This window comes from Amblyomma mixtum, chromosome 2, assembly GCF_055824585.1.
Source record: "Amblyomma mixtum isolate Tamu chromosome 2, ASM5582458v1, whole genome shotgun sequence".
NCBI lineage: Eukaryota > Metazoa > Arthropoda > Arachnida > Ixodida > Ixodidae > Amblyomma > Amblyomma mixtum.
Genome location: NC_143013.1, coordinates 22,657,195 through 22,671,293, shown reverse-complemented (window position 1 = coordinate 22,671,293; position 14,099 = coordinate 22,657,195). Strand labels below are relative to the sequence as shown.

At 47.9% G+C, this 14,099-nt stretch overlaps 1 protein-coding gene across 3 annotated transcripts in view; it reads right to left on the bottom strand.

Moving 5' to 3' along the window:
• Positions 1-14,099, bottom strand: part of LOC149358668 (uncharacterized) — a 274,207-nt gene that overhangs the window by 177,008 nt on the left and 83,100 nt on the right. The window lies entirely within an intron of this gene.

The following is a 14,099-nucleotide window of genomic DNA, read 5'->3' as shown; positions in this document are numbered from 1 at the left end:
ATAAGAAGTGTAAAGACTTTCTATGTACTTGAGTCTTTTGGATAACGGTGGCCAATTGTCGGAAGACCGTCAATAGGGTGTTGGTAGACATTGTCGGTAAGGGGTCAGTAGGAAGTGTATACAAACTCGATAAGGGGATGATAGGAAGTGTAAAGACTTTCTATGTACTTGAGTCTTTTGGATAACGGTGGCCAATTGTCGGAAGACCGTTAATAGGGTGTTGGTAGACATTGTCGGTAAGGGGTCAGTAGGAAGTGTATACAAACTCGATAAGGGGATGATAGGAAGTATAAAGACTTTCTATGTACTTGAGTCTTTTGGATATCGGTGGCCAATTGTCGGAAGACGGTTGATAGGTTGTTACTACAATGTACAAAGGCGTTTAAAAGACTTTCTATTCAATGTTGATAGGTTCTATTAACAATTGTCGAAAGACTTTCTAAAGAATGTTACTAAAAATTTTTGTAAGGGTGCGCATCCACCGTCAACAGGAGGCTGACGCCACTAAGTACAACTGTGGACGCCGTTTCGTCAGTTATGCTCCCGGCGACCTTGTGTGGATTTGGATACCTGTTCGTCGCCGCGGGCTCTCTGAAAAGCTGCTGCGCCGATACTTCGGCCCTTACGAAGTAGTGCGCCGCATCAGTGATGTGACTTATGCAGTTGCTCCCGCCCCGCCAGCTTGTTCATCGCGCCGGTCGCACCGAACTGAAGTCGTACACGTTGTTCGCATGAAGCCTTACCACGACCGGCTACCTGCCTGAACTGCGGTCCACTGCAGCTGTGTTCTACCCTTTCGCTGACTTTTCCCTCCCAGCCGCATCGTGTCGATGCTGCAGAAGAGGGGGGCAGTGATACATGCATTCGAAGAAGAGACAGAAGTAGCGCATGCGCTAGAAGAGGAAGAAGTTAGTTGGCTCTCTCGCGCGCGCTCGAACCACTATAGGGGACCGCCGCAGGTTTTTTCGTCTCTGCGCGGGTGTTCTTTTTGGCGTTGCACGCTACAATATTATATTATATTATATTATATTATATTATATTATATTATATTATATATGGGGAAAAGAATATTCGTGCGTAGGAGGCACACAATAACCTTTATGACACTTTATACATAGCCAACGTTTCGACCTTGAAAATCTAAACAGGATGTTCATATATGGAGAATGAGCGCGATTACTGAAAAGGAAGAGAGGAGAGCTGACCGCGCGATGAACTCCGCAATGAAGCCTGGCACGTGAATGCAGCTTGTGTATGCGTGGAGGCTCGCAAGCTTTGCATTTAAGGGCGAAGCGTCTGTATAAAACCTCGTGCGGTGCCCCGAAACCTTCACGGTGTGTTCGTGAAGCCCTGAAAAGAAGCCCTCCATCTGAATTACCGAGCGCAGCCCACGCAACGACTTTTCCGCGAATCAACGGCCAACCTCCCTCAAAGGCTCCTTTACTCACTGAATCAAGGATTTTGAATCACCGACTACACGCCAAGGGAGGTCTCGCCCACCACAAACTATCGACAAGAAGTTCAGAGTGTTTATAAGGCTGCGTAGGTCAAAGCTGAGGTGAAGCTTACGCTAGTTGGTTCAGCACAAGAAACTTAGAGTGCCAGCGTGCCTTTTTAATAAACTTTAAGTCGGCTTCAACTAAATACTGTATGCCTAACTAATGAAAAAAGAGCAATATTTTAAAACAAAACTACAGCCCTAGATCCCATGCACGAAGAAAAATATGTTTTACTGATGGCCACTGGTCCCATTATCAGGGCAAGGTGTGGGGAATCCAATTTGACGACCAGTGGCCCCAATATCGGGGCAAGGCCTGAATTAATTGAAGCGGTTCAGGATTGCGGAATAGACTAGACGCGCATGTTTCGGAGTAACACAAGCTAAGGACGGACTCTAACAGTCATCATAAAAGTCACCGTTACAGTCACCGTAACAGTCACAGTAACAGTCATAAGACGGATGCTAACGAAACCTAGGAGTACAGATGATGTATTACCTTTTTTAAATTGTAATTTTTATCAATGGGCGATGAATAAAAACTACAATTAAAAAAGTAAGACATCCCCTGTACTCCTAGGTTTCGGTGACTGTGATCATCCATCATGTATGTCATAATGAGCGCCTCTTTCCTTCCCCTTGTCTCCTGACAAGGTAAGGACGATATACGAGTACGCATTACGACCAGTAACACACAGGACGGGCTCATATAAAAATCCTATTTAGGCAATCTATATATAGACTTCTAATAGACTATATTGTCTTCTTATAGATATTTCTTTTTGCCTATAGATAGTCTATAGACTGTCTATAGACAAAAGTCTACTAAAAGTGTATAGTCATAAATCTATAGATTGTCTATGACTGTCTATAGCATCTGTATCGCCTATATACTGTTCTCTAGGATCTGTGTATAGAGAGTCTATAGACTTTATAGACAGAAGTCTATGGACAGTATATTGACTGTGTAAAAAATATTTTGTGCGGGGATGCTTTTCCAGGCGTCTTTTTCTTGCGCTACTTGCCATCATGAAGGCCTACATTCAGTCAGCGTTCCGCTATAACTAGACGTAACCTGCTTCTCAGCAGGTATATCGTAAATCTGAAACCATTCGATTCGAATTGTGTACGCTGCAAGCTTCCTTCGTGTCTCATTCATTCTGTCGTCCTTGACCGCAGGCACTTAGGGTTAACACGTGTACTTACATTCCGATCGTCGAGACTGTCTCTGCAGTAGGAAGCTTCAGTGTACTGAAAAACGCGACGTACAACGTACAGAAAATCAAACAGAAGTCGTTTCCTCCGCCATTCGTCAAAACTGAGGCAACTGTGTTGCCCGCATTTACATCAAGCCTGACAAACCAAAGAAAAAACCACAAAAGCTTATCTTAGCTTCCTTCCCTCGTAGGGTCTGCGTAGCTCAAACAGCACGAAACCCCGGTGGCAGCGCCAAATCATTTTGACGGACTTTTTGCTTGCGCACTATTATCATTCTTAGTTTTAGCAGAATGCATGCTGCACCCACATAAGGGTCCAACATTTTCACCCGGCTCACTTCCACACGGAGCTTCTCGCATCGTTGAGCGCCAAGCCTCATCCTGCACCGCGAGCCAAGCGTACACATCTGCCCTGTCCTACTAATTCCGTGCAGCGTTACAAAAGCTACAAGTGACGTTACCTAACCAGCACCCTTGCTAACAAAAACGCCCGCAGACAAATAACGCTTCGTGGTCGCCCGGAACCCACGCAGAAATTAATGAGCATTGCCTGTAGTCGTACAACGAATGTGCCGGCGAGCTTCCACCGTGCGTGCATTGAGGCCGAACTGGCTGATGCCTGCTCCAGTTCCCAGAGCGGTGCACAGTTTTAGCGAGGCAGAGCAGTGGCGCACCAGAGTCACAGGCACAGATAGAAGCCAGTCAACGTCAGCTAAGAAACCGGTCGCCATCTTCAGCAGCAGAGGTAGAAAGCAAGCTACCGCAACAGCCGGAGTCCTTAGTCCGATGCGGAGAAAGCACCAATCAGAAAGCAAGCGAATCCAAGAGCATTGCCCGGGACACGTTCGCAGAACACCAAGAGCAAGCGAGCAGTAAGTAAGTGCGTGCAATCCAAGTCTCGTGGCGGCATCCGGCCAAGCTGAGACCCTAGCCCCCAACTCCCCGCATTACATGTGTGGGCCAGGACTCAAGAGGGTCGCTAAGTCAACGGCCCGCGACGAGCCTGAGAGCCCGCTCCGAAGGCCACTGGTGTCACCGACTCTCGGTCCTGCTAGCTTCTGCAGCGGCAGAGATCACCGTCTGCCCTGCCATCGACAGAGCTCTTAGGCCTTCCAATCACGTCACCCCTGCCGCCGGAGTTGTGCTTATGTTCTTTTTCGCTTCGCTCGCCACTTCTATATCTCACCAGGACGTCTCTGTCGCGAGGGAGACCTGGAACGAGAACCCCTTGAGAGTAAGCTGTGCCCCCAGGTCTTCGGCGACAGAAAAACGGTCATATCTGGCTAGAACAACTTATGGAAAAGTTTCCGAAGGCCCCGAGTAGCTCATGGGGAGGGGATGCAGCAGCAAACATGTCCCGATGGGATTGCTTTGCCTGTCTCGTCCCCAATCGCTTTCCTTTCGCTTTCTGCTCGTTCCTTTGATCGAAGTCTTTACTCCTTATATCCTAATCCTTTGTTTTTCTCTCTATTTGCGAAAAGGCAGCAACTGGCACTGTCCGGACAGCATAGTTGTTCTGCCCTGGTTTGCTCCGCCACGGGCGTTCCTGAGCGTTGCGAAACAAATGAAACGCTTTGCGACAACGGCACGAGTAAGGATAGCACACACAAAGGGCCCGCGAGTCTTATCGTTGCTTGCTCCATCCTCATGTATTACGACTCTTTATTTGCGTCGTAATGCTGAACCGATTGCACTGACTATGAGATTCAAACAAGACCCCGAGTGAGGCCATTTTACGTATGAAAGGAAGCAGAAAGGCTGCCCCATTTCTCTCGAGAACGAAGAATAGTGGGGAAATAATAGGTTTTCCGGGGACACAAGCGCGCTGGTAAATTTACAGTGAAGACGAAAAATAAGACAGAATCGGAAATAAAACGTCAAGATAAGGGGGCAACGCAATCACGATTTCCATGAAAAAGGCCCTCCAGGCTACAGCGCTCTGTGCCAAAAGGACGATTTTTTTTTTCCTTCTGCACTGCAGCAGCCTCGTATTGTTCGCGTCGGTTCTATCCCTTCTATCGCTTGCTTCTGAAGCCGCTACGCTGAAAATATGTACGCAGGTCTCCTTTATTAGAGAGCACAAAGCGGGCGCTAAAAGGATTAGAAATGGGGGAAAGTTTGAATGACCGGCGCTTGGCCCAAGGGGTTCCGTCCGACGTTCACACGCGATTCTTCCGGCCGGCGGCGGCCATGCAGTTCTTGATGAATTGCTTTAAACCTACGATACAAGTGGAACAGCTTGTTCGATTTAACGTCAACAAAACTTCACCACTCTAACATACAGCGCAGTTTCGTGTGAGCATCTGAGAACATGAGCTTTCCGCGCGCGATCAAGGCATTGTGACAAAAACCGGAAACCCATGTAGCCTGCATCTTATTGCTTCCTGCTGACGTCATTGGAGAGGAAAGCGTTATGCGTTGCGTTACAGCGATATTCTAGTAGCGACTACGGTGATCACTATGGCGATGACCCACTCGAAATGAACATTTAGAGAAGTACGGTTGTTCCCTTTTCGGTTTCCCTTTTTGCTGAATAAGGGGAATGTTCGCTCTCACTGGATAACGGAAGGAGGAAAGGAGTCGCTGCCCAAGAGCAGCGTTCGGAAAATTTGCATACAGGTTACCGAACAGATAGCGAAAACTTTTTAAACCGGTAATCGGCAAGCAAACAAACCAGTGACTCACTAGAACGTCATGGGTTTAAAACAAATATGCGCAGGAAAAACCGGGTGTTTTTCAAACTGCTCAGAAATAAACAGCACCAGTACTATGTAACACAGTTTCAAATGGCGTAAACGAAAACAAATGGTAGTGCATTGACACCACAACGCCTGACGCCCTGGTTCTGCGGACACGAAGCTTCGCACAGTTGCTTTTCTCCAAATTTTGTTTGCCTTTGTCACAAACAGCTATGCGGCGTCATATTGCTTCAGGTGCACCGAGCTGGAAGCGTCAAAGTCGCGCCGTTATTCCAGAGAGCAACAAACAAGACCTGTTGACAAAGAGCGTGCGGCGAGTCGACATAGCCGCGGATTCTTCCATTTCTCTCGCGCACAATTGTTTTGGTCGCCGAAGCCCGTGATTCTTTGTTCGCCCCCTCTCCCTAATCCCTCCCACTCCTCTTCTGGGGCCCATGTTTTGTTCTTCTTCATGTCAGAAAAAGCGAACTATTTCCTTCCTACTGCTGTGTTTACGCAGACCCCCCCCCCCCCCCCCCCCCCTTCCCTCTGACTTCCCTTCCTCGTATTAACCACACGCGAGATGTTTTGCTTGGCCTCGAGTCTGTTTTTATCCGGCCGAAAAACTGCGGTCTCTCTCCCCTTTCTCCCCCGTGCAAGACCGGCGGCGCGTGGCTATTGATGGACCTCGGTGTTGACGCCGTTCGAAACCGCCGGTATCGCTGTTTATTCTACGTCCGCTGTTTGAGACAGCGCAGGGATGGTACGAGGGTGCCCGGTATACGTACACCGAGCTTTATACTCGCAGAAAAGCCGAGGTGGATGTTGGGGGAAGGGATCCGAACAAGGAGTACCTCTGTTATTAGTTCCCAGTGGAGCCCGCGAGTGTTGTGCATGTGGGCTGGAGAATGGTCATTAATGAAGGCAGGAAACACTCAAGACGGGCACAGATTGACTTGTTCTCTGAACAGTGTCTATTATGGGTTCGCAAGACCCTCAACATCCGCAATAGGGCTGTACTTGAAGGGTGGGTTACAAAGTTTGTTGACAAAAAGAAAGGAGAAAAAAGTGTACAGGCGATCATACGATGCGATGCGACCAATCTGCGATAGTAGCGCTGGTTGCAGTAGATACCAGGGGTTTCGGAAAAAATAAGGAGGCTTTTTGAGGTAAAAAAATAAGGCTTTTGCGGCGTAGTATTAGCAGTGTTGGCGGACACCGGAAAGCCGGTGAATTGTGTTAAGTAGTAAGCTGGTTAACTAATTTCTGATAATTAACTTTTTACCTATCACAGCTACCCAAACGGTTGCAATTAGAAATTTGAAGCCGGTCGTTAGTATAGCCATATCAATTTTTAGAATTTCGAAAAAGCGATTATCCCCAGGGCCGTGGCTCGACAAAATTTGGCTACATCGTGCCCAAATATATTCGCTTTCGAAAAGCATGCAGGCAAAGAAACTTTTCCAGTGCGAGTAACTAGTAAAAAAAGCCAAATTTTATCGAGCCACCGCGCCAAGGGTAATCGCGCTTTCTAAATTCTAGAAACTGATATGGCTATTACTAACCACCGGGTCCAAATCTCTAATTGCAACAAGGTGCCTAACTCCAATAGTCAAAAAGTTTATTATTCAAGAATATTCAACCCGTTTGCTACATAAAACGATTCACCGGTTCTCTGGTGTCCGCCAACACTGGTAACACCATGCTGAAAAATCCATATTTTCCCTCAAGAAACGTATTTTTCAGAATTAGATAGCCTTCCCTGAAACATCTGGTAACGTTGTATTGTGATGTATCGTTTTCCATTTTATTGTATTGCATTATGTTTTGTTGTATCAACGTATTATTCCCAGTTGCATTTGCTTTGCCCCCCCCCCCTTATGTAATGCCTCAACAGAGGTTTTTAAGGGTAAAATAAATGATGATGATGTATATACTTTTCACAGTGATCTGCTGCCTACTGCGTCTTCAGCCTAGCTTTCGCCGTGGGCATGTGGTGGGCGGATAAGGGTGAGGGCGGAGGGGGAAGGGGGTTGGGGCCCTCGGGAGTGCGGAAGCAGGTAGAGGGTGATGGCACGTGTAGAGACTGATTTCTCCCGATGTGTACCTAGAAGTACACTCACCACGGCCCTGAAGGGGCACCTTCCAGGCCCGGAGAGTGCCCGGAATGTGGTCGCTTCACGTACAGACAGAGAGACGGCCGGGTTTTCGTCGAAAGATGACTACAGTGCTAACGCAGTAAAACAAAAACACCCTAACTATGGTAATGAGCTGCGGAGGAACATAACATGGTTCAGTGCGACTAACAACAAAAGGGCATGATTATATGAAATAAGAGCAACCGAAGTAAACATTTGAAGGGGACTAATGCATGCTTAGTGCACTTGTTCAGTCAGGAGGCGCGATGCTAGTAAACATATGAGTAATGCACAAACATATGTCTTCGCTTAGGAAATGGTTTCACCGAGGAGTCCTCATTATGATATGCTCTGTTTAGAGATGAACTCCGTTCAGAAGTAGCATTCCTTCTTCCATTTGCTCATTTAGTGATATAGTAAGTAATAACATTTAACAGCGCTGACAAACACACGCACACACACGATGCTTTTCCTTTTTTTGACAGTGCGCAGTGGTTTTATTATGTAACAAAAAAAGGAATGGCAGGCTCCACTTTATAATGCTAAATTCTGCTTCCACACGTTAAATAAATAAAGAAAAAGCCGGCCTCACGAATCCATCAGTTTTGCTTTTAAGGAGGAATACCACTATGAAAGCAGGGTAACATGAAAACCAGGAAATCTAGCGCACCAAAGCTTACAGGGAATTGAGAAGAAAACACAATACTTACAGGAGTACAAAAACAGCGAAAGTACGGCACTTAAATTCTTTCTGTAGAACTTAACTGCGAAAGAAGGTCGTCTTTGCAGTGCACTTTGCTTATGGTGCGTTTTACACGCGCACAAGTGTGCGTGTGTGTTGTGCGCGCGGGAGTGCTCGCGAAAGCACGTGTGTGCTAATTACCAGGAAAGCCCAGTGCTACAAAGATCTCGTTTCACATTCGGGCTTCAGAGAATATTACTTTTCACCTTTTGTTTCTGTCTTTTTATTTTTTGTACGCTTCCAGATACGCACTTCTTAATTTCCCATCAGGTTTAATGGCCCTTATACCCGAGATCACATCCCATTTTGCTTCGACAATGACAGGGCTTTTTGGAGAAAACTCTCGGTCCAATAAACAGCTTTCTTTTCCTATATAAGCGTGCAGAAAGAACATGTTGGCCTTCTCCAACGGAGTCAGCTTTCCATTTGTCCTGTTAATGCGCACACATAAAAAAAGGAGAAAAATCGATGATTTAGTCTGTATAAGAACGCTAGAAGGCAGAGGGCCAATAGGAAAGCCGCAATCTGCTCAAGACAAACAATAAATCGATAAGAACGCTGAGCTGATCCGTTGGAAGCGTCCTACAGTTACGTGAAGTAATCTTCGGCGTTCGCGGAGGAGTTGTGCAAGGCGCCTGCCAGTCTCCAGCGGGGATTACCACTTAATCGCCGGGCGCTTCGCTACTTGGTTCGCCGCTGAAAGAAGGCCAAGACCAAGAAGGCTGTATCCGACGTACATTCGGGGATTCGCTTTGACACGGATTCAGCCCTACCGACGTACTGTTTTCTCTTTATTTTTGTTTGCACATTCTTCTGGATCACTAAATAGCCGCCGCAGTAACAAAACTGTAGCGCTGCCTAGCCCGTACTTTCAATTAACTCTAACGTTTCTTTAGGTGTAGATTGTCGGAGGCCTAGCGTCAAATGCTCTTGGAACTGTGCAGTGAAGGAACTGCCTACTTTAAAAAAAAAGAGTTTGCACTCGCGTAGCAGTTGTGACAGAACTCCTCTCTGGCTCATTTTCCGGTCTCTGTCGCGGTGACATTCGAGGCTGAACAGGCTAGGTTGCTTCGGTGCTAGTTCAGATTGGCGATAGCGTTTATACACGGCATTGCCAGTACGGTTCACACAGTTTCTGAAGGAACCAGCGCACAAAACACAACGGACAAGAAAAAGGTGGTACACGACGGACAGGAGCGCTTTTTCTTGTCCGTTGTGTTTTGTGCGCTGGTTCCTTCAGAAGTATGTATTACCAACTAGCCCAACAACAAGTGTTGCTCACACAGTTTGACCGCACAGTTTTGTGTGTTAAGAAATAAAATGATGTACAGGAAGACACGGATAATCGACAACAAACGCGCATAATGCAACACAGTCCGAGTAGACTTTGACGCCCCTGCATTGTCAAGCAGTATAATCACTGGTTGGCTGACTGATTGACAATAACTTTGTCCGCTGCGGTGGCTCAGTGGTTATGGCGCTGGACTGCTCACCCCAAATGCGCGGGTTCGATCCCGGCCGCACCGGTCTAATTTCGATGGAGGCGAAATTCTAGAGGGCCGTGTGTTGTGCGATGTCAGTGCACGTTAAGGAACCCCAGTTGGCCGGAATTTCCGGAGCCCTTCACTACGGCGTTCCTCATAGTCTGATTCGCTTTTGGATGTTAAATCCCATAAACTAAAGCAAAAGTCATGACCCTCCCCCCCCCCCCCAAAAAAAAAAAATGCACTGAGTATGCTCATTTACCGATCAGTCAATCACGGAATTAACCAGCCGACCGATCAATCAATCGACCAATGAATGAATTCATAGAAAAAATTATTTATTTCAATCGTTGACGATTGATTGATTAATTGATTGATTGATTGATTGATTGATTGATTGATTGATAACACCATGCGCAATAAGTACAGGCGCTTGCAAGCCTAAAAATCTTATTTCCTAACACGTTTCTTTCATTCACTGCCGCGCTAGCCAGACCGCATATGAAGACGCTGCTTCGCATGGCTCCGCTTTGTTTAGATTTGGCGGAAGTAAAACAGTACGGCAAAAGTCGGAAATATCTGCGCGCCCCCGGCGCTCGTGCGCCTTTGCCCGGAGTGCAGCGTCGCGCCGAGAGTGGCACCGTTGGGGCCAATCCGGTGCCGCTTCGCCAACCTTCGATGCGGTCGGGAAAGCCGAAGGAACATGGAAGTCATCGTTAGACGGGCCGCACCGGTAGCACGCCCGTCGCCGTGGCAACCGCGGCTCAGCGCACGGCACGCGCGTCCACGCAGGAGACATGGCACAAACGCAAGTGCCGCAGGAGAGGGAGGAATCAGAGCGGTTCGTACGCGAGCCACAAAGCCAAGAAATTGCTCTCGGCACGAGGGAAGGAAGAAAGAGAGAAAGAAAGAAAGGGAGAGAGAGAGAAAGAAGGAAAGAAAAAGAGGGAGAGAAAGAAAGAAAGAAAGAAAGAGAAGAAAGAAGGAAAGAAAGAAAGAAAGAGAAGAAAGAAGGAAAGAAAGAAAGAAAGAAAGAAAGAGAGAAAGAAAGAAAGAAATAAATAAATAAATAAATAAAGAAAGAAAGAAAGAAAGAAAGAAAGAAAGGAAGAAAGAAAGAAAGAAAGAAAGAAAGAAAGAAAGAAAGAAAGAAAGAAAGAAAGAAAGAAAGAAAGAAAGAAAGAAAGAAAGAAAGAAGGAAAGAAAGAACAGCAGGGCGGAGGCCAGTAAACTTGCAGCTGAGTAAAGCATAGCCTCTACAACAGGGGGCGAGCACACGGGATTCTAAACGGGAAATGGGAACGAAGCACAAGTAACGAGCGGCTGGCTTTGGGGGCCGTGCCTGGGTTCCCCTTGAAAGCGGACCGGTGCCGCGGACGTCTTCGCGAATGTCAGCGGCAGAAATGGAAGGGCGGAAGGGCGACCGATAAGCGGTCGCTAGGCCGGCGCTGCTACTAAGTGCAGCAGCTGAGGCTGGAGGATCGGTCGTCCCCGCGGTGCCGCCTCCGCCAACCCGGTCGGTCCGAGACGGCGAGGCTTTGCGTCGTCTAGCACCCCGTCCTGCAACGGCCAAGGGGCGTGGGCGCGCGCCTGCACTGGACGGCCCAAGTCCAGGGTCTGCTCTGTCTTCACGGCGACACGCGGAAGAGAAACGCAGCGTGGGTAGGTCGACCGAGCGCGGTCCAATTACGACATAACTGCACTGCCGACATATGTACCGCTTGCAGGATCGCCTCATTTCTGGAGAGCCCCAGCAAAACCTGCTCGGAAAAAAGGGAGCGTCTCTCATCAAGTTCTAAGGTTCGAACTAGTCACCCATTATCTTCACGCAACAAGACAGATACCAGGGCTGATTATAATTTTTTTCTTTAATGCCCGAGACCCACATAAAACAGTTATACATCGCTGTTAGCAGAAACGAATGCGGGGAACGTAAATCGGCTGAGACATCGACATAAGACACAGGCTAAAAACTCAGTTTACTAGTGCGACAAAGCAGCACGGGGCGCGATGTGGAACAAAAAATGTTGATTCAAAACACCACATAGAATAGGCGAGTACACCACGGAGAATCCGGCCTGTGCTCGCTTATTCCACGTGGTGTTTAAAAGCTCCATTATTTCTTCCATTGTTATGCCTGACCAACTGGCACCCCAATCTACATTGTCAACACAGGGTGTCCAACCACATTTCGCGCTCCCCTCAGCCTTTTCCAGAATAAAATATGCTTCTACAAACTTTTCTGTTCTACATTTCGTTCATTTCGCGCTACAGTTGTTTAACACCTTAGTAAGAACCATTTGGTTTGGTTTGGTTTATTGGGGTTTAACGTCCCAAAGCGACTAAGGCTATGAGAGACGCCGTAGGGAAGGTCTCCGGAAATTTCGACCACCTGGGGTTTTTTAACGTGCACTGACATCGCACAGTACACGGGCCTCTAGAATTTCGCCGTCATCGAAATTCGGCCGCCGCGGCCGGTATCGAACCCGCGGCTTTCGGGTGAGCAGCCGAGCTCGCGCCGTAACCACTGAGCCACCGCGGCGGGGCAGTAAGAACCATTTATTCCGCCAGGAAGCAGAAAGAAAGAGACAATCGTCTTAATGTAGAGCCCAGATCAAACTTTTCCTAAATTCTGTGCCTGGTTGGCCAAAGCCAGCTGTATTTACGGCTGCACTTAACCAACAGCCAGGCACTCCAGGAGGAGAGTGATGGAAACGGGGTGAAGGGAAAGGGGAGTGAGCGGCTTGGAGAGGGGGACAGAACAGGAGAAAAGGCGGTTTTCCAAAGTTGCAAGCCGTGGCGATTGTTCTCCATCAAGAGCGGACAAATTGCAGCGAACTTCATGGATGCTTTGCAGTGAAGAACAAAGCGCTCCCACAGGGTAATCTTTCCGTTCGACCAAGCGCAGTTTAGCTCACTGCCGTTTCACAGGTGCCCTCACGTTGCCGACCCCCCCCCCCCCCCTCCCCGCTCCTTAGATCTGTGCGAACGCCATAGTTAACCTTTGTGCAAAGTACCGGAGAGACTTCCAGTCAAAAGAAACAAAATGTCTCCGCCGCACCACTCACGGAAGACAAATGAGCCCATTGTTTCTGAAGATAAGGATCGCTGTTCTATACAATAACTCTTCACAATAGGCTCGAAATAAGCTGGCCATTCAGAAGGCGAAGACCTATTGCCGACTTCCTTCATCCACTACTCATTTGTCAACAAAATAATCTCGTTATCCAGCCGTAACGCGACATAAAAGACGTGCTTTCGCTACTGTGAAAGACCCAGAAGCTTGACATTTCGAGACTGTTTATTTTCATCTCTCGTGACCGACCCCCCTTTTTTCTTCTACTCTGAGACCGCGGTCTCCGCCAGCAATTAGGTCGGGCAGCGACCATCTCCGCTTCCGTCGGCGCTCACAGCCGAAGGCTCTGTCCTTCGTCGACTGCGGGAGAATTATTTCGGGCAACGCGGCCACGGCTTCAATGGCTTCGGTCGGCTGGAGACTATTGATTCCAGAGCTGCCCTGGGTCGGGATTCAAGCATTATCCCTTTCGCAACCGCACTTCGAAAAACGCGGACATTTTTTAATACCCTTGTCCTGTCACACCCTGTTGTAACTGCACGCCGCGCTGTTTAAAGGGCAACTCCAGAGCATTGTTCAATGTTTTCAGTTGGCTATCGTATTACATTTCGTGGACCAACCTGTCCTATTTGCGGTGAAGAGTGCCTCACAACTGTAAAAATGTAAAATATCAAGACACCGAAACCGAAACTAGGTTTCGAGAAAAGTGTGGCGTCTCGACAGGCCGACGAATGACGTCAACGCCAAGGCCTCTACTGTGCACTTTGGACGCCTCAACTTGCTGCTCTAAGTGATAGCTTCAATCATTATTTGGCTGAAATTAATAAAGGCAAGCTCGAGAGATTTTCCGACAACAAATGCAGAACGAATAATGATGGACGCGCGGCTCATGACATCGCGCAAGCAAGGTTGCCCTTAGAAGTCGCCAGGATTAAAGACTGACCTCCATGTACGCGAAAAAGTAAACGACGCGACGAGGCGGCGCGGCGACGACGGCTGGCTGTCGCTCTTTCGCCCACCGGCCAAGCTCCATGCATAGCGACAACGCGAACGCGAAATGGAGACGACGATCAGTGTTGCTGGCATAATACACCGCAAGGCTGTTTGCGTTTATAGCAAGAGTCACATTATTTGCAAGGATTAAAATTTTGGGCAGAAAAATGTCAAATAAAACGTGTTTACAGCTTTGTCATTGTATGTCATTGCATGTCATTTTATGTTATTGTCACGGGCGCCGCCATGTTGCCTGAACGTGGGGCGCACACC